Here is a 20,622-nt window from a genome sequence, read left to right on the forward strand (position 1 = left end):
CACTGGCTTTGACTCCCTGAGCTTCCTTGCTAGAACAGCAGCTGCCGAAAGCTGGCAACTAGGCTGCCAGAGTGCAGAATGTCAGCGGTCTGGCACGCCTGCTTGCCGAAAGCCAGTATCAGCGAGACAGCGTGCTAGGCTCTGTTTCACAGCACCCTGGAGAACACGCTCTTGAAGAATGCCCTCTCTGCACCGCAAAAGCTCTGCCACAGTGAAGGTGGAAGAAGCAGCCTGTGGCCACGGGCAGAGCTGGTCAACAGCTGCGCCTAACTTTCCCAAGCTGCGAGAGCATTCTCAGCCGAGTTCTGCTTTGACAGAGCTATTGCTGAACTTTTGCAGTCCCGGAGGCTGCTGAAACCAAGGCTGTGTTCTGCCTCTTCATTCTTGCCTTCCTGTGCTCCAGCGAGAAGTGAAGCTCTGGCACGGCATTCAGCTTTGCCGCCTCTCTGCACGGAAAGCACTAGACAGAACTAGTGTGCTTCGTGCATGCTCTCTCCTCGCTTTTATTGTCACTGCTCTGCTTTTTGCTTGGCAGCGTTCCAAGGGTCCACGGCATACCTCTTGCACAGCGAGAGGTGGCCGGCGAGGAATACTTGCTGGCTTAAGTCGTTCCATGCTCAAGGCATTCATCAGAGCAGCACAATGCGGGAAAAGAGGGGGGAACATTGCAGGACAAATTTCTATGCTGGAACAGGATTGTCTGCGAGACAGCTCTCCGCAGCGCTAGTATTTGGCCAGGCTGAAATCAGCGCCATGGGAAGCCAATCTGACAAGCGGAGTGCAACGAGCGCGGCGATATGGGGCCACTTGGCAGGTGGCCGAAGAAAGACGGCTGCCCCGCGAATGGGGTGCCAGAAGGCAAGTTTCAGCAGGGCGTTCCGGGCGAGCTTAATGTGTAGCCGCAGTTGTTCTAGGCGAGATTGTAGCCGAGAAGCTTTCCGTCTCCATTCACGAGACAAGAAAAGCAGAAAGCAATGGTCTAGAGGGTTGAGAAGAAAAGTGCTCGTAGCGAGCTCGTTGCGGCAGAAGCGAAAGCCAGGAGCAGCGTGCTCGCTGCGAGAAGTAGACGGCGCTTCGCCTCCTTGGGAAGGAAATCGCGTCTGGGCACGAACGGCAGCCAGCGAAGCTTCAGAACAGCAGGCTGTTCTGCTCAGCGTACGAGCCTGAAGTGAGTGGCAAGGGCTAAGGGGACAGTTCCAAGGCATCTAGCTTTCCTGCTAGCAATGCCATTTCTACCCTGCTGTGGAAAACATTGTCCTTTGCCCTTCTGCTCCGAGAGGCACAGAGCACCTCGTCAGACGCAGTGCAGAGGGAAAGGACACAGTATCCGAGGGAGCGTGGCGCCGCTTAGGCGGGCAAAGCAGAAAGGTGCCGCCCGGCACTGGCTTTGACTCCCTGAGCTTCCTTGCTAGAACAGCAGCTGCCGAAAGCTGGCAACTAGGCTGCCAGAGTGCAGAATGTCAGCGGTCTGGCACGCCTGCTTGCCGAAAGCCAGTATCAGCGAGACAGCGTGCTAGGCTCTGTTTCACAGCACCCTGGAGAACACGCTCTTGAAGAATGCCCTCTCTGCACCGCAAAAGCTCTGCCACAGTGAAGGTGGAAGAAGCAGCCTGTGGCCACGGGCAGAGCTGGTCAACAGCTGCGCCTAACTTTCCCAAGCTGCGAGAGCATTCTCAGCCGAGTTCTGCTTTGACAGAGCTATTGCTGAACTTTTGCAGTCCCGGAGGCTGCTGAAACCAAGGCTGTGTTCTGCCTCTTCATTCTTGCCTTCCTGTGCTCCAGCGAGAAGTGAAGCTCTGGCACGGCATTCAGCTTTGCCGCCTCTCTGCACGGAAAGCACTAGACAGAACTAGTGTGCTTCGTGCATGCTCTCTCCTCGCTTTTATTGTCACTGCTCTGCTTTTTGCTTGGCAGCGTTCCAAGGGTCCACGGCATACCTCTTGCACAGCGAGAGGTGGCCGGCGAGGAATACTTGCTGGCTTAAGTCGTTCCATGCTCAAGGCATTCATCAGAGCAGCACAATGCGGGAAAAGAGGGGGGAACATTGCAGGACAAATTTCTATGCTGGAACAGGATTGTCTGCGAGACAGCTCTCCGCAGCGCTAGTATTTGGCCAGGCTGAAATCAGCGCCATGGGAAGCCAATCTGACAAGCGGAGTGCAACGAGCGCGGCGATATGGGGCCACTTGGCAGGTGGCCGAAGAAAGACGGCTGCCCCGCGAATGGGGTGCCAGAAGGCAAGTTTCAGCAGGGCGTTCCGGGCGAGCTTAATGTGTAGCCGCAGTTGTTCTAGGCGAGATTGTAGCCGAGAAGCTTTCCGTCTCCATTCACGAGACAAGAAAAGCAGAAAGCAATGGTCTAGAGGGTTGAGAAGAAAAGTGCTCGTAGCGAGCTCGTTGCGGCAGAAGCGAAAGCCAGGAGCAGCGTGCTCGCTGCGAGAAGTAGACGGCGCTTCGCCTCCTTGGGAAGGAAATCGCGTCTGGGCACGAACGGCAGCCAGCGAAGCTTCAGAACAGCAGGCTGTTCTGCTCAGCGTACGAGCCTGAAGTGAGTGGCAAGGGCTAAGGGGACAGTTCCAAGGCATCTAGCTTTCCTGCTAGCAATGCCATTTCTACCCTGCTGTGGAAAACATTGTCCTTTGCCCTTCTGCTCCGAGAGGCACAGAGCACCTCGGCAGACGCAGTGCAGAGGGAAAGGACACAGTATCCGAGGGAGCGTGGCGCCGCTTAGGCGGGCAAAGCAGAAAGGTGCCGCCCGGCACTGGCTTTGACTCCCTGAGCTTCCTTGCTAGAACAGCAGCTGCCGAAAGCTGGCAACTAGGCTGCCAGAGTGCAGAATGTCAGCGGTCTGGCACGCCTGCTTGCCGAAAGCCAGTATCAGCGAGACAGCGTGCTAGGCTCTGTTTCACAGCACCCTGGAGAACACGCCCTTGAAGAATGCCCTCTCTGCACCGCAAAAGCTCTGCCACAGTGAAGGTGGAAGAAGCAGCCTGTGGCCACGGGCAGAGCTGGTCAACAGCTGCGCCTAACTTTCCCAAGCTGCGAGAGCATTCTCAGCCGAGTTCTGCTTTGACAGAGCTATTGCTGAACTTTTGCAGTCCCGGAGGCTGCTGAAACCAAGGCTGTGTTCTGCCTCTTCATTCTTGCCTTCCTGTGCTCCAGCGAGAAGTGAAGCTCTGGCACGGCATTCAGCTTTGCCGCCTCTCTGCACGGAAAGCACTAGACAGAACTAGTGTGCTTCGTGCATGCTCTCTCCTCGCTTTTATTGTCACTGCTCTGCTTTTTGCTTGGCAGCGTTCCAAGGGTCCACGGCATACCTCTTGCACAGCGAGAGGTGGCCGGCGAGGAATACTTGCTGGCTTAAGTCGTTCCATGCTCAAGGCATTCATCAGAGCAACACAATGGGGGAAAAGAGGGGGGAACATTGCAGGACAAATTTCTATGCTGGAACATGATTGTCTGCGAGACAGCTCTCCGCAGCGCTAGTATTTGGCCAGGCTGAAATCAGCGCCATGGGAAGCCAATCTGACAAGCGGAGTGCAACGAGCGCGGCGATATGGGGCCACTTGGCAGGTGGCCGAAGAAAGACGGCTGCCCCGCGAATGTGGTGCCAGAAGGCAAGTTTCAGCAGGGCGTTCCGGGCGAGCTTAATGTGTAGCTGCAGTTGTTCTAGGCGAGATTGTAGCCGAGAAGCTTTCCGTCTCCATTCACGAGACAAGAAAAGCAGAAAGCAATGGTCTAGAGGGTTGAGAAGAAAAGTGCTCGTAGCGAGCTCGTTGCGGCAGAAGCGAAAGCCAGGAGCAGCGTGCTCGGTGCGAGAAGTAGACGGCGCTTCGCCTCCTTGGGAAGGAAATCGCGTCTGGGCACGAACGGCAGCCAGCGAAGCTTCAGAACAGCAGGCTGTTCTGCTCAGCGTACGAGCCTGAAGTGAGTGGCAAGGGCTAAGGGGACAGTTCCAAGGCCTCTAGCTTTCCTGCTAGCAATGCCATTTCTACCCTGCTCTGGAAAACATTGTCCTTTGCCCTTCTGCTCCGAGAGGCACAGAGCACCTCGGCAGACGCAGTGCAGAGGGAAAGGACACAGTATCCGAGGGAGCGTGGCGCCGCTTAGGCGGGCAAAGCAGAAAGGTGCCGCCCGGCACTGGCTTTGACTCCCTGAGCTTCCTTGCTAGGACAGCAGCTGCCGAAAGCTGGCAACTAGGCTGCCAGAGTGCAGAATGTCAGCGGTCTGGCACGCCTGCTTGCCGAAAGCCAGTATCAGCGAGACAGCGTGCTAGGCTCTGTTTCACAGCACCCTGGAGAACACGCCCTTGAAGAATGCCGTCTCTGTTCCGCAAAAGCTCTGCCACAGTGAAGGTGGAAGAAGCAGCCTGTGGCCACGGGCAGAGCTGGTCAACAGCTGCGCCTAACTTTCCCAAGCTGCGAGAGCATTCTCAGCCGAGTTCTGCTTTGACAGAGCTATTGCTGAACTTTTGCAGTCCCGGAGGCTGCTGAAACCAAGGCTGTGTTCTGCCTCTTCATTCTTGCCTTCCTGTGCTCCAGCGAGAAGTGAAGCTCTGGCACGGCATTCAGCTTTGCCGCCTCTCTGCACGGAAAGCACTAGACAGAACTAGTGTGCTTCGTGCATGCTCTCTCCTCGCTTTTATGGTCACTGCTCTGCTTTTTGCTTGGCAGCGTTCCAAGGGTCCACGGCATACCTCTTGCACAGCGAGAGGTGGCCGGCGAGGAATACTTGCTGGCTTAAGTCGTTCCATGCTCAAGGCATTCATCAGAGCAGCACAATGCGGGAAAAGAGGGGGGAACATTGCAGGACAAATTTCTATGCTGGAACAGGATTGTCTGCGAGACAGCTCTCCGCAGCGCTAGTATTTGGCCAGGCTGAAATCAGCGCCATGGGAAGCCAATCTGACAAGCGGAGTGCAACGAGCGCGGCGATATGGGGCCACTTGGCAGGTGGCCGAAGAAAGACGGCTGCCCCGCGAATGGGGTGCCAGAAGGCAAGTTTCAGCAGGGCGTTCCGGGCGAGCTTAATGTGTAGCCGCAGTTGTTCTAGGCGAGATTGTAGCCGAGAAGCTTTCCGTCTCCATTCACGAGACAAGAAAAGCAGAAAGCAATGGTCTAGAGGGTTGAGAAGAAAAGTGCTCGTAGCGAGCTCGTTGCGGCAGAAGCGAAAGCCAGGAGCAGCGTGCTCGCTGCGAGAAGTAGACGGCGCTTCGCCTCCTTGGGAAGGAAATCGCGTCTGGGCACGAACGGCAGCCAGCGAAGCTTCAGAACAGCAGGCTGTTCTGCTCAGCGTACGAGCCTGAAGTGAGTGGCAAGGGCTAAGGGGACAGTTCCAAGGCATCTAGCTTTCCTGCTAGCAATGCCATTTCTACCCTGCTGTGGAAAACATTGTCCTTTGCCCTTCTGCTCCGAGAGGCACAGAGCACCTCGGCAGACGCAGTGCAGAGGGAAAGGACACAGTATCCGAGGGAGCGTGGCGCCGCTTAGGCGGGCAAAGCAGAAAGGTGCCGCCCGGCACTGGCTTTGACTCCCTGAGCTTCCTTGCTAGAACAGCAGCTGCCGAAAGCTGGCAACTAGGCTGCCAGAGTGCAGAATGTCAGCGGTCTGGCACGCCTGCTTGCCGAAAGCCAGTATCAGCGAGACAGCGTGCTAGGCTCTGTTTCACAGCACCCTGGAGAACACGCTCTTGAAGAATGCCCTCTCTGCACCGCAAAAGCTCTGCCACAGTGAAGGTGGAAGAAGCAGCCTGTGGCCACGGGCAGAGCTGGTCAACAGCTGCGCCTAACTTTCCCAAGCTGCGAGAGCATTCTCAGCCGAGTTCTGCTTTGACAGAGCTATTGCTGAACTTTTGCAGTCCCGGAGGCTGCTGAAACCAAGGCTGTGTTCTGCCTCTTCATTCTTGCCTTCCTGTGCTCCAGCGAGAAGTGAAGCTCTGGCACGGCATTCAGCTTTGCCGCCTCTCTGCACGGAAAGCACTAGACAGAACTAGTGTGCTTCGTGCATGCTCTCTCCTCGCTTTTATTGTCACTGCTCTGCTTTTTGCTTGGCAGCGTTCCAAGGGTCCACGGCATACCTCTTGCACAGCGAGAGGTGGCCGGCGAGGAATACTTGCTGGCTTAAGTCGTTCCATGCTCAAGGCATTCATCAGAGCAACACAATGGGGGAAAAGAGGGGGGAACATTGCAGGACAAATTTCTATGCTGGAACAGGATTGTCTGCGAGACAGCTCTCCGCAGCGCTAGTATTTGGCCAGGCTGAAATCAGCGCCATGGGAAGCCAATCTGACAAGCGGAGTGCAACGAGCGCGGCGATATGGGGCCACTTGGCAGGTGGCCGAAGAAAGACGGCTGCCCCGCGAATGTGGTGCCAGAAGGCAAGTTTCAGCAGGGCGTTCCGGGCGAGCTTAATGTGTAGCTGCAGTTGTTCTAGGCGAGATTGTAGCCGAGAAGCTTTCCGTCTCCATTCACGAGACAAGAAAAGCAGAAAGCAATGGTCTAGAGGGTTGAGAAGAAAAGTGCTCGTAGCGAGCTCGTTGCGGCAGAAGCGAAAGCCAGGAGCAGCGTGCTCGGTGCGAGAAGTAGACGGCGCTTCGCCTCCTTGGGAAGGAAATCGCGTCTGGGCACGAACGGCAGCCAGCGAAGCTTCAGAACAGCAGGCTGTTCTGCTCAGCGTACGAGCCTGAAGTGAGTGGCAAGGGCTAAGGGGACAGTTCCAAGGCCTCTAGCTTTCCTGCTAGCAATGCCATTTCTACCCTGCTCTGGAAAACATTGTCCTTTGCCCTTCTGCTCCGAGAGGCACAGAGCACCTCGGCAGACGCAGTGCAGAGGGAAAGGACACAGTATCCGAGGGAGCGTGGCGCCGCTTAGGCGGGCAAAGCAGAAAGGTGCCGCCCGGCACTGGCTTTGACTCCCTGAGCTTCCTTGCTAGGACAGCAGCTGCCGAAAGCTGGCAACTAGGCTGCCAGAGTGCAGAATGTCAGCGGTCTGGCACGCCTGCTTGCCGAAAGCCAGTATCAGCGAGACAGCGTGCTAGGCTCTGTTTCACAGCACCCTGGAGAACACGCTCTTGAAGAATGCCCTCTCTGCACCGCAAAAGCTCTGCCACAGTGAAGGTGGAAGAAGCAGCCTGTGGCCACGGGCAGAGCTGGTCAACAGCTGCGCCTAACTTTCCCAAGCTGCGAGAGCATTCTCAGCCGAGTTCTGCTTTGACAGAGCTATTGCTGAACTTTTGCAGTCCCGGAGGCTGCTGAAACCAAGGCTGTGTTCTGCCTCTTCATTCTTGCCTTCCTGTGCTCCAGCGAGAAGTGAAGCTCTGGCACGGCATTCAGCTTTGCCGCCTCTCTGCACGGAAAGCACTAGACAGAACTAGTGTGCTTCGTGCATGCTCTCTCCTCGCTTTTATGGTCACTGCTCTGCTTTTTGCTTGGCAGCGTTCCAAGGGTCCACGGCATACCTCTTGCACAGCGAGAGGTGGCCGGCGAGGAATACTTGCTGGCTTAAGTCGTTCCATGCTCAAGGCATTCATCAGAGCAACACAATGGGGGAAAAGAGGGGGGAACATTGCAGGACAAATTTCTATGCTGGAACATGATTGTCTGCGAGACAGCTCTCCGCAGCGCTAGTATTTGGCCAGGCTGAAATCAGCGCCATGGGAAGCCAATCTGACAAGCGGAGTGCAACGAGCGCGGCGATATGGGGCCACTTGGCAGGTGGCCGAAGAAAGACGGCTGCCCCGCGAATGTGGTGCCAGAAGGCAAGTTTCAGCAGGGCGTTCCGGGCGAGCTTAATGTGTAGCTGCAGTTGTTCTAGGCGAGATTGTAGCCGAGAAGCTTTCCGTCTCCATTCACGAGACAAGAAAAGCAGAAAGCAATGGTCTAGAGGGTTGAGAAGAAAAGTGCTCGTAGCGAGCTCGTTGCGGCAGAAGCGAAAGCCAGGAGCAGCGTGCTCGGTGCGAGAAGTAGACGGCGCTTCGCCTCCTTGGGAAGGAAATCGCGTCTGGGCACGAACGGCAGCCAGCGAAGCTTCAGAACAGCAGGCAGTTCTGCTCAGCGTACGAGCCTGAAGTGAGTGGCAAGGGCTAAGGGGACAGTTCCAAGGCATCTAGCTTTCCTGCTAGCAATGCCATTTCTACCCTGCTCTGGAAAACATTGTCCTTTGCCCTTCTGCTCCGAGAGGCACAGAGCACCTCGGCAGACGCAGTGCAGAGGGAAAGGACACAGTATCCGAGGGAGCGTGGCGCCGCTTAGGCGGGCAAAGCAGAAAGGTGCCGCCCGGCACTGGCTTTGACTCCCTGAGCTTCCTTGCTAGAACAGCAGCTGCCGAAAGCTGGCAACTAGGCTGCCAGAGTGCAGAATGTCGGCGGTCTGGCACGCCTGCTTGCCGAAAGCCAGGATCAGCGAGACAGCGTGCTAGGCTCTGTTTCACAGCACCTTGGAGAACACGCCCTTGAAGAATGCCGTCTCTGTTCCGCAAAAGCTCTGCCACAGTGAAGGTGGAAGAAGCAGCCTGTGGCCACGGGCAGAGCTGGTCAACAGCTGCGCCTAACTTTCCCAAGCTGCGAGAGCATTCTCAGCCGAGTTCTGCTTTGACAGAGCTATTGCTGAACTTTTGCAGTCCCGGAGGCTGCTGAAACCAAGGCTGTGTTCTGCCTCTTCATTCTTGCCTTCCTGTGCTCCAGCGAGAAGTGAAGCTCTGGCACGGCATTCAGCTTTGCCGCCTCTCTGCACGGAAAGCACTAGACAGAACTAGTGTGCTTCGTGCATGCTCTCTCCTCGCTTTTATGGTCACTGCTCTGCTTTTTGCTTGGCAGCGTTCCAAGGGTCCACGGCATACCTCTTGCACAGCGAGAGGTGGCCGGCGAGGAATACTTGCTGGCTTAAGTCGTTCCATGCTCAAGGCATTCATCAGAGCAGCACAATGCGGGAAAAGAGGGGGGAACATTGCAAGACAAATTTCTATGCTGGAACAGGATTGTCTGCGAGACAGCTCTCCGCAGCGCTAGTATTTGGCCAGGCTGAAATCAGCGCCATGGGAAGCCAATCTGACAAGCGGAGTGCAACGAGCGCGGCGATATGGGGCCACTTGGCAGGTGGCCGAAGAAAGACGGCTGCCCCGCGAATGGGGTGCCAGAAGGCAAGTTTCAGCAGGGCGTTCCGGGCGAGCTTAATGTGTAGCCGCAGTTGTTCTAGGCGAGATTGTAGCCGAGAAGCTTTCCGTCTCCATTCACGAGACAAGAAAAGCAGAAAGCAATGGTCTAGAGGGTTGAGAAGAAAAGTGCTCGTAGCGAGCTCGTTGCGGCAGAAGCGAAAGCCAGGAGCAGCGTGCTCGCTGCGAGAAGTAGACGGCGCTTCGCCTCCTTGGGAAGGAAATCGCGTCTGGGCACGAACGGCAGCCAGCGAAGCTTCAGAACAGCAGGCTGTTCTGCTCAGCGTACGAGCCTGAAGTGAGTGGCAAGGGCTAAGGGGACAGTTCCAAGGCATCTAGCTTTCCTGCTAGCAATGCCATTTCTACCCTGCTGTGGAAAACATTGTCCTTTGCCCTTCTGCTCCGAGAGGCACAGAGCACCTCGTCAGACGCAGTGCAGAGGGAAAGGACACAGTATCCGAGGGAGCGTGGCGCCGCTTAGGCGGGCAAAGCAGAAAGGTGCCGCCCGGCACTGGCTTTGACTCCCTGAGCTTCCTTGCTAGAACAGCAGCTGCCGAAAGCTGGCAACTAGGCTGCCAGAGTGCAGAATGTCAGCGGTCTGGCACGCCTGCTTGCCGAAAGCCAGTATCAGCGAGACAGCGTGCTAGGCTCTGTTTCACAGCACCCTGGAGAACACGCTCTTGAAGAATGCCCTCTCTGCACCGCAAAAGCTCTGCCACAGTGAAGGTGGAAGAAGCAGCCTGTGGCCACGGGCAGAGCTGGTCAACAGCTGCGCCTAACTTTCCCAAGCTGCGAGAGCATTCTCAGCCGAGTTCTGCTTTGACAGAGCTATTGCTGAACTTTTGCAGTCCCGGAGGCTGCTGAAACCAAGGCTGTGTTCTGCCTCTTCATTCTTGCCTTCCTGTGCTCCAGCGAGAAGTGAAGCTCTGGCACGGCATTCAGCTTTGCCGCCTCTCTGCACGGAAAGCACTAGACAGAACTAGTGTGCTTCGTGCATGCTCTCTCCTCGCTTTTATGGTCACTGCTCTGCTTTTTGCTTGGCAGCGTTCCAAGGGTCCACGGCATACCTCTTGCACAGCGAGAGGTGGCCGGCGAGGAATACTTGCTGGCTTAAGTCGTTCCATGCTCAAGGCATTCATCAGAGCAACACAATGGGGGAAAAGAGGGGGGAACATTGCAGGACAAATTTCTATGCTGGAACATGATTGTCTGCGAGACAGCTCTCCGCAGCGCTAGTATTTGGCCAGGCTGAAATCAGCGCCATGGGAAGCCAATCTGACAAGCGGAGTGCAACGAGCGCGGCGATATGGGGCCACTTGGCAGGTGGCCGAAGAAAGACGGCTGCCCCGCGAATGTGGTGCCAGAAGGCAAGTTTCAGCAGGGCGTTCCGGGCGAGCTTAATGTGTAGCTGCAGTTGTTCTAGGCGAGATTGTAGCCGAGAAGCTTTCCGTCTCCATTCACGAGACAAGAAAAGCAGAAAGCAATGGTCTAGAGGGTTGAGAAGAAAAGTGCTCGTAGCGAGCTCGTTGCGGCAGAAGCGAAAGCCAGGAGCAGCGTGCTCGGTGCGAGAAGTAGACGGCGCTTCGCCTCCTTGGGAAGGAAATCGCGTCTGGGCACGAACGGCAGCCAGCGAAGCTTCAGAACAGCAGGCTGTTCTGCTCAGCGTACGAGCCTGAAGTGAGTGGCAAGGGCTAAGGGGACAGTTCCAAGGCCTCTAGCTTTCCTGCTAGCAATGCCATTTCTACCCTGCTCTGGAAAACATTGTCCTTTGCCCTTCTGCTCCGAGAGGCACAGAGCACCTCGGCAGACGCAGTGCAGAGGGAAAGGACACAGTATCCGAGGGAGCGTGGCGCCGCTTAGGCGGGCAAAGCAGAAAGGTGCCGCCCGGCACTGGCTTTGACTCCCTGAGCTTCCTTGCTAGGACAGCAGCTGCCGAAAGCTGGCAACTAGGCTGCCAGAGTGCAGAATGTCAGCGGTCTGGCACGCCTGCTTGCCGAAAGCCAGTATCAGCGAGACAGCGTGCTAGGCTCTGTTTCACAGCACCCTGGAGAACACGCTCTTGAAGAATGCCCTCTCTGCACCGCAAAAGCTCTGCCACAGTGAAGGTGGAAGAAGCAGCCTGTGGCCACGGGCAGAGCTGGTCAACAGCTGCGCCTAACTTTCCCAAGCTGCGAGAGCATTCTCAGCCGAGTTCTGCTTTGACAGAGCTATTGCTGAACTTTTGCAGTCCCGGAGGCTGCTGAAACCAAGGCTGTGTTCTGCCTCTTCATTCTTGCCTTCCTGTGCTCCAGCGAGAAGTGAAGCTCTGGCACGGCATTCAGCTTTGCCGCCTCTCTGCACGGAAAGCACTAGACAGAACTAGTGTGCTTCGTGCATGCTCTCTCCTCGCTTTTATTGTCACTGCTCTGCTTTTTGCTTGGCAGCGTTCCAAGGGTCCACGGCATACTTCTTGCACAGCGAGAGGTGGCCGGCGAGGAATACTTGCTGGCTTAAGTCGTTCCATGCTCAAGGCATTCATCAGAGCAGCACAATGCGGGAAAAGAGGGGGGAACATTGCAGGACAAATTTCTATGCTGGAACAGGATTGTCTGCGAGACAGCTCTCCGCAGCGCTAGTATTTGGCCAGGCTGAAATCAGCGCCATGGGAAGCCAATCTGACAAGCGGAGTGCAACGAGCGCGGCGATATGGGGCCACTTGGCAGGTGGCCGAAGAAAGACGGCTGCCCCGCGAATGTGGTGCCAGAAGGCAAGTTTCAGCAGGGCGTTCCGGGCGAGCTTAATGTGTAGCCGCACTTGTTCTAGGCGAGATTGTAGCCGAGAAGCTTTCCGTCTCCATTCACGAGGCAAGAAAAGCAGAACGCAATGGTCTAGAGGGTTGAGAAGAAAAGTGCTCGTAGCGAGCTCGTTGCGGCAGAAGCGAAAGCCAGGAGCAGCGTGCTCGCTGCGAGAAGTAGACGGCGCTTCGCCTCCTTGGGAAGGAAATCGCGTCTGGGCACGAACGGCAGCCAGCGAAGCTTCAGAACAGCAGGCTGTTCTGCTCAGCGTACGAGCCTGAAGTGAGTGGCAAGGGCTAAGGGGACAGTTCCAAGGCATCTAGCTTTCCTGCTAGCAATGCCATTTCTACCCTGCTGTGGAAAACATTGTCCTTTGCCCTTCTGCTCCGAGAGGCACAGAGCACCTCGGCAGACGCAGTGCAGAGGGAAAGGACACAGTATCCGAGGGAGCGTGGCGCCGCTTAGGCGGGCAAAGCAGAAAGGTGCCGCCCGGCACTGGCTTTGACTCCCTGAGCTTCCTTGCTAGGACAGCAGCTGCCGAAAGCTGGCAACTAGGCTGCCAGAGTGCAGAATGTCAGCGGTCTGGCACGCCTGCTTGCCGAAAGCCAGTATCAGCGAGACAGCGTGCTAGGCTCTGTTTCACAGCACCCTGGAGAACACGCTCTTGAAGAATGCCCTCTCTGCACCGCAAAAGCTCTGCCACAGTGAAGGTGGAAGAAGCAGCCTGTGGCCACGGGCAGAGCTGGTCAACAGCTGCGCCTAACTTTCCCAAGCTGCGAGAGCATTCTCAGCCGAGTTCTGCTTTGACAGAGCTATTGCTGAACTTTTGCAGTCCCGGAGGCTGCTGAAACCAAGGCTGTGTTCTGCCTCTTCATTCTTGCCTTCCTGTGCTCCAGCGAGAAGTGAAGCTCTGGCACGGCATTCAGCTTTGCCGCCTCTCTGCACGGAAAGCACTAGACAGAACTAGTGTGCTTCGTGCATGCTCTCTCCTCGCTTTTATTGTCACTGCTCTGCTTTTTGCTTGGCAGCGTTCCAAGGGTCCACGGCATACCTCTTGCACAGCGAGAGGTGGCCGGCGAGGAATACTTGCTGGCTTAAGTCGTTCCATGCTCAAGGCATTCATCAGAGCAACACAATGGGGGAAAAGAGGGGGGAACATTGCAGGACAAATTTCTATGCTGGAACAGGATTGTCTGCGAGACAGCTCTCCGCAGCGCTAGTATTTGGCCAGGCTGAAATCAGCGCCATGGGAAGCCAATCTGACAAGCGGAGTGCAACGAGCGCGGCGATATGGGGCCACTTGGCAGGTGGCCGAAGAAAGACGGCTGCCCCGCGAATGTGGTGCCAGAAGGCAAGTTTCAGCAGGGCGTTCCGGGCGAGCTTAATGTGTAGCTGCAGTTGTTCTAGGCGAGATTGTAGCCGAGAAGCTTTCCGTCTCCATTCACGAGACAAGAAAAGCAGAAAGCAATGGTCTAGAGGGTTGAGAAGAAAAGTGCTCGTAGCGAGCTCGTTGCGGCAGAAGCGAAAGCCAGGAGCAGCGTGCTCGGTGCGAGAAGTAGACGGCGCTTCGCCTCCTTGGGAAGGAAATCGCGTCTGGGCACGAACGGCAGCCAGCGAAGCTTCAGAACAGCAGGCCGTTCTGCTCAGCGTACGAGCCTGAAGTGAGTGGCAAGGGCTAAGGGGACAGTTCCAAGGCCTCTAGCTTTCCTGCTAGCAATGCCATTTCTACCCTGCTCTGGAAAACATTGTCCTTTGCCCTTCTGCTCCGAGAGGCACAGAGCACCTCGGCAGACGCAGTGCAGAGGGAAAGGACACAGTATCCGAGGGAGCGTGGCGCCGCTTAGGCGGGCAAAGCAGAAAGGTGCCGCCCGGCACTGGCTTTGACTCCCTGAGCTTCCTTGCTAGGACAGCAGCTGCCGAAAGCTGGCAACTAGGCTGCCAGAGTGCAGAATGTCAGCGGTCTGGCACGCCTGCTTGCCGAAAGCCAGTATCAGCGAGACAGCGTGCTAGGCTCTGTTTCACAGCACCCTGGAGAACACGCCCTTGAAGAATGCCGTCTCTGTTCCGCAAAAGCTCTGCCACAGTGAAGGTGGAAGAAGCAGCCTGTGGCCACGGGCAGAGCTGGTCAACAGCTGCGCCTAACTTTCCCAAGCTGCGAGAGCATTCTCAGCCGAGTTCTGCTTTGACAGAGCTATTGCTGAACTTTTGCAGTCCCGGAGGCTGCTGAAACCAAGGCTGTGTTCTGCCTCTTCATTCTTGCCTTCCTGTGCTCCAGCGAGAAGTGAAGCTCTGGCACGGCATTCAGCTTTGCCGCCTCTCTGCACGGAAAGCACTAGACAGAACTAGTGTGCTTCGTGCATGCTCTCTCCTCGCTTTTATGGTCACTGCTCTGCTTTTTGCTTGGCAGCGTTCCAAGGGTCCACGGCATACCTCTTGCACAGCGAGAGGTGGCCGGCGAGGAATACTTGCTGGCTTAAGTCGTTCCATGCTCAAGGCATTCATCAGAGCAGCACAATGCGGGAAAAGAGGGGGGAACATTGCAGGACAAATTTCTATGCTGGAACAGGATTGTCTGCGAGACAGCTCTCCGCAGCGCTAGTATTTGGCCAGGCTGAAATCAGCGCCATGGGAAGCCAATCTGACAAGCGGAGTGCAACGAGCGCGGCGATATGGGGCCACTTGGCAGGTGGCCGAAGAAAGACGGCTGCCCCGCGAATGGGGTGCCAGAAGGCAAGTTTCAGCAGGGCGTTCCGGGCGAGCTTAATGTGTAGCCGCAGTTGTTCTAGGCGAGATTGTAGCCGAGAAGCTTTCCGTCTCCATTCACGAGACAAGAAAAGCAGAAAGCAATGGTCTAGAGGGTTGAGAAGAAAAGTGCTCGTAGCGAGCTCGTTGCGGCAGAAGCGAAAGCCAGGAGCAGCGTGCTCGGTGCGAGAAGTAGACGGCGCTTCGCCTCCTTGGGAAGGAAATCGCGTCTGGGCACGAACGGCAGCCAGCGAAGCTTCAGAACAGCAGGCTGTTCTGCTCAGCGTACGAGCCTGAAGTGAGTGGCAAGGGCTAAGGGGACAGTTCCAAGGCATCTAGCTTTCCTGCTAGCAATGCCATTTCTACCCTGCTGTGGAAAACATTGTCCTTTGCCCTTCTGCTCCGAGAGGCACAGAGCACCTCGGCAGACGCAGTGCAGAGGGAAAGGACACAGTATCCGAGGGAGCGTGGCGCCGCTTAGGCGGGCAAAGCAGAAAGGTGCCGCCCGGCACTGGCTTTGACTCCCTGAGCTTCCTTGCTAGGACAGCAGCTGCCGAAAGCTGGCAACTAGGCTGCCAGAGTGCAGAATGTCAGCGGTCTGGCACGCCTGCTTGCCGAAAGCCAGTATCAGCGAGACAGCGTGCTAGGCTCTGTTTCACAGCACCCTGGAGAACACGCTCTTGAAGAATGCCCTCTCTGCACCGCAAAAGCTCTGCCACAGTGAAGGTGGAAGAAGCAGCCTGTGGCCACGGGCAGAGCTGGTCAACAGCTGCGCCTAACTTTCCCAAGCTGCGAGAGCATTCTCAGCCGAGTTCTGCTTTGACAGAGCTATTGCTGAACTTTTGCAGTCCCGGAGGCTGCTGAAACCAAGGCTGTGTTCTGCCTCTTCATTCTTGCCTTCCTGTGCTCCAGCGAGAAGTGAAGCTCTGGCACGGCATTCAGCTTTGCCGCCTCTCTGCACGGAAAGCACTAGACAGAACTAGTGTGCTTCGTGCATGCTCTCTCCTCGCTTTTATTGTCACTGCTCTGCTTTTTGCTTGGCAGCGTTCCAAGGGTCCACGGCATACCTCTTGCACAGCGAGAGGTGGCCGGCGAGGAATACTTGCTGGCTTAAGTCGTTCCATGCTCAAGGCATTCATCAGAGCAACACAATGGGGGAAAAGAGGGGGGAACATTGCAGGACAAATTTCTATGCTGGAACAGGATTGTCTGCGAGACAGCTCTCCGCAGCGCTAGTATTTGGCCAGGCTGAAATCAGCGCCATGGGAAGCCAATCTGACAAGCGGAGTGCAACGAGCGCGGCGATATGGGGCCACTTGGCAGGTGGCCGAAGAAAGACGGCTGCCCCGCGAATGTGGTGCCAGAAGGCAAGTTTCAGCAGGGCGTTCCGGGCGAGCTTAATGTGTAGCTGCAGTTGTTCTAGGCGAGATTGTAGCCGAGAAGCTTTCCGTCTCCATTCACGAGACAAGAAAAGCAGAAAGCAATGGTCTAGAGGGTTGAGAAGAAAAGTGCTCGTAGCGAGCTCGTTGCGGCAGAAGCGAAAGCCAGGAGCAGCGTGCTCGGTGCGAGAAGTAGACGGCGCTTCGCCTCCTTGGGAAGGAAATCGCGTCTGGGCACGAACGGCAGCCAGCGAAGCTTCAGAACAGCAGGCCGTTCTGCTCAGCGTACGAGCCTGAAGTGAGTGGCAAGGGCTAAGGGGACAGTTCCAAGGCCTCTAGCTTTCCTGCTAGCAATGCCATTTCTACCCTGCTCTGGAAAACATTGTCCTTTGCCCTTCTGCTCCGAGAGGCACAGAGCACCTCGGCAGACGCAGTGCAGAGGGAAAGGACACAGTATCCGAGGGAGCGTGGCGCCGCTTAGGCGGGCAAAGCAGAAAGGTGCCGCCCGGCACTGGCTTTGACTCCCTGAGCTTCCTTGCTAGGACAGCAGCTGCCGAAAGCTGGCAACTAGGCTGCCAGAGTGCAGAATGTCAGCGGTCTGGCACGCCTGCTTGCCGAAAGCCAGTATCAGCGAGACAGCGTGCTAGGCTCTGTTTCACAGCACCCTGGAGAACACGCCCTTGAAGAATGCCGTCTCTGTTCCGCAAAAGCTCTGCCACAGTGAAGGTGGAAGAAGCAGCCTGTGGCCACGGGCAGAGCTGGTCAACAGCTGCGCCTAACTTTCCCAAGCTGCGAGAGCATTCTCAGCCGAGTTCTGCTTTGACAGAGCTATTGCTGAACTTTTGCAGTCCCGGAGGCTGCTGAAACCAAGGCTGTGTTCTGCCTCTTCATTCTTGCCTTCCTGTGCTCCAGCGAGAAGTGAAGCTCTGGCACGGCATTCAGCTTTGCCGCCTCTCTGCACGGAAAGCACTAGACAGAACTAGTGTGCTTCGTGCATGCTCTCTCCTCGCTTTTATGGTCACTGCTCTGCTTTTTGCTTGGCAGCGTTCCAAGGGTCCACGGCATACCTCTTGCACAGCGAGAGGTGGCCGGCGAGGAATACTTGCTGGCTTAAGTCGTTCCATGCTCAAGGCATTCATCAGAGCAGCACAATGCGGGAAAAGAGGGGGGAACATTGCAGGACAAATTTCTATGCTGGAACAGGATTGTCTGCGAGACAGCTCTCCGCAGCGCTAGTATTTGGCCAGGCTGAAATCAGCGCCATGGGAAGCCAATCTGACAAGCGGAGTGCAACGAGCGCGGCGATATGGGGCCACTTGGCAGGTGGCCGAAGAAAGACGGCTGCCCCGCGAATGGGGTGCCAGAAGGCAAGTTTCAGCAGGGCGTTCCGGGCGAGCTTAATGTGTAGCCGCAGTTGTTCTAGGCGAGATTGTAGCCGAGAAGCTTTCCGTCTCCATTCACGAGACAAGAAAAGCAGAAAGCAATGGTCTAGAGGGTTGAGAAGAAAAGTGCTCGTAGCGAGCTCGTTGCGGCAGAAGCGAAAGCCAGGAGCAGCGTGCTCGGTGCGAGAAGTAGACGGCGCTTCGCCTCCTTGGGAAGGAAATCGCGTCTGGGCACGAACGGCAGCCAGCGAAGCTTCAGAACAGCAGGCTGTTCTGCTCAGCGTACGAGCCTGAAGTGAGTGGCAAGGGCTAAGGGGACAGTTCCAAGGCATCTAGCTTTCCTGCTAGCAATGCCATTTCTACCCTGCTGTGGAAAACATTGTCCTTTGCCCTTCTGCTCCGAGAGGCACAGAGCACCTCGGCAGACGCAGTGCAGAGGGAAAGGACACAGTATCCGAGGGAGCGTGGCGCCGCTTAGGCGGGCAAAGCAGAAAGGTGCCGCCCGGCACTGGCTTTGACTCCCTGAGCTTCCTTGCTAGGACAGCAGCTGCCGAAAGCTGGCAACTAGGCTGCCAGAGTGCAGAATGTCAGCGGTCTGGCACGCCTGCTTGCCGAAAGCCAGTATCAGCGAGACAGCGTGCTAGGCTCTGTTTCACAGCACCCTGGAGAACACGCTCTTGAAGAATGCCCTCTCTGCACCGCAAAAGCTCTGCCACAGTGAAGGTGGAAGAAGCAGCCTGTGGCCACGGGCAGAGCTGGTCAACAGCTGCGCCTAACTTTCCCAAGCTGCGAGAGCATTCTCAGCCGAGTTCTGCTTTGACAGAGCTATTGCTGAACTTTTGCAGTCCCGGAGGCTGCTGAAACCAAGGCTGTGTTCTGCCTCTTCATTCTTGCCTTCCTGTGCTCCAGCGAGAAGTGAAGCTCTGGCACGGCATTCAGCTTTGCCGCCTCTCTGCACGGAAAGCACTAGACAGAACTAGTGTGCTTCGTGCATGCTCTCTCCTCGCTTTTATTGTCACTGCTCTGCTTTTTGCTTGGCAGCGTTCCAAGGGTCCACGGCATACCTCTTGCACAGCGAGAGGTGGCCGGCGAGGAATACTTGCTGGCTTAAGTCGTTCCATGCTCAAGGCATTCATCAGAGCAACACAATGGGGGAAAAGAGGGGGGAACATTGCAGGACAAATTTCTATGCTGGAACAGGATTGTCTGCGAGACAGCTCTCCGCAGCGCTAGTATTTGGCCAGGCTGAAATCAGCGCCATGGGAAGCCAATCTGACAAGCGGAGTGCAACGAGCGCGGCGATATGGGGCCACTTGGCAGGTGGCCGAAGAAAGACGGCTGCCCCGCGAATGTGGTGCCAGAAGGCAAGTTTCAGCAGGGCGTTCCGGGCGAGCTTAATGTGTAGCTGCAGTTGTTCTAGGCGAGATTGTAGCCGAGAAGCTTTCCGTCTCCATTCACGAGACAAGAAAAGCAGAAAGCAATGGTCTAGAGGGTTGAGAAGAAAAGTGCTCGTAGCGAGCTCGTTGCGGCAGAAGCGAAAGCCAGGAGCAGCGTGCTCGGTGCGAGAAGTAGACGGCGCTTCGCCTCCTTGGGAAGGAAATCGCGTCTGGGCACGAACGGCAGCCAGCGAAGCTTCAGAACAGCAGGCTGTTCTGCTCAGCGTACGAGCCTGAAGTGAGTGGCAAGGGCTAAGGGGACAGTTCCAAGGCATCTAGCTTTCCTGCTAGCAATGCCATTTCTACCCTGCTCTGGAAAACATTGTCCTTTGCCCTTCTGCTCCGAGAGGCACAGAGCACCTCGGCAGACGCAGTGCAGAGGGAAAGGACACAGTATCCGAGGGAGCGTGGCGCCGCTTAGGCGGGCAAAGCAGAAAGGTGCCGCCCGGCACTGGCTTTGACTCCCTGAGCTTCCTTGCTAGGACAGCAGCTGCCGAAAGCTGGCAACTAGGCTGCCAGAGTGCAGAATGTCAGCGGTCTGGCACGCCTGCTTGCCGAAAGCCAGTATCAGCGAGACAGCGTGCTAGGCTCTGTTTCACAGCACCCTGGAGAACACGCCCTTGAAGAATGCCGTCTCTGTTCCGCAAAAGCTCTGCCACAGTGAAGGTGGAAGAAGCAGCCTGTGGCCACGGGCAGAGCTGGTCAACAGCTGCGCCTAACTTTCCCAAGCTGCGAGAGCATTCTCAGCCGAGTTCTGCTTTGACAGAGCTATTGCTGAACTTTTGCAGTCCCGGAGGCTGCTGAAACCAAGGCTGTGTTCTGCCTCTTCATTCTTGCCTTCCTGTGCTCCAGCGAGAAGTGAAGCTCTGGCACGGCATTCAGCTTTGCCGCCTCTCTGCACGGAAAGCACTAGACAGAACTAGTGTGCTTCGTGCATGCTCTCTCCTCGCTTTTATGGTCACTGCTCTGCTTTTTGCTTGGCAGCGTTCCAAGGGTCCACGGCATACCTCTTGCACAGCGAGAGGTGGCCGGCGAGGAATACTTGCTGGCTTAAGTCGTTCCATGCTCAAGGCATTCATCAGAGCAGCACAATGCGGGAAAAGAGGGGGGAACATTGCAGGACAAATTTCTATGCTGGAACAGGATTGTCTGCGAGACAGCTCTCCGCAGCGCTAGTATTTGGCCAGGCTGAAATCAGCGCCATGGGAAGCCAATCTGACAAGCGGAGTGCAACGAGCGCGGCGATATGGGGCCACTTGGCAGGTGGCCGAAGAAAGACGGCTGCCCCGCGAATGGGGTGCCAGAAGGCAAGTTTCAGCAGGGCGTTCCGGGCGAGCTTAATGTGTAGCCGCAGTTGTTCTAGGCGAGATTGTAGCCGAGAAGCTTTCCGTCTCCATTCACGAGACAAGAAAAGCAGAAAGCAATGGTCTAGAGGGTTGAGAAGAAAAGTGCTCGTAGCGAGCTCGTTGCGGCAGAAGCGAAAGCCAGGAGCAGCGTGCTCGGTGCGAGAAGTAGACGGCGCTTCGCCTCCTTGGGAAGGAAATCGCGTCTGGGCACGAACGGCAGCCAGCGAAGCTTCAGAACAGCAGGCTGTTCTGCTCAGCGTACGAGCCTGAAGTGAGTGGCAAGGGCTAAGGGGACAGTTCCAAGGCATCTAGCTTTCCTGCTAGCAATGCCATTTCTACCCTGCTGTGGAAAACATTGTCCTTTGCCCTTCTGCTCCGAGAGGCACAGAGCACCTCGGCAGACGCAGTGCAGAGGGAAA

The sequence above is a fragment of the Cinclus cinclus genome, unplaced genomic scaffold (assembly GCF_963662255.1).
Source record: "Cinclus cinclus unplaced genomic scaffold, bCinCin1.1 SCAFFOLD_85, whole genome shotgun sequence".
NCBI lineage: Eukaryota > Metazoa > Chordata > Aves > Passeriformes > Cinclidae > Cinclus > Cinclus cinclus.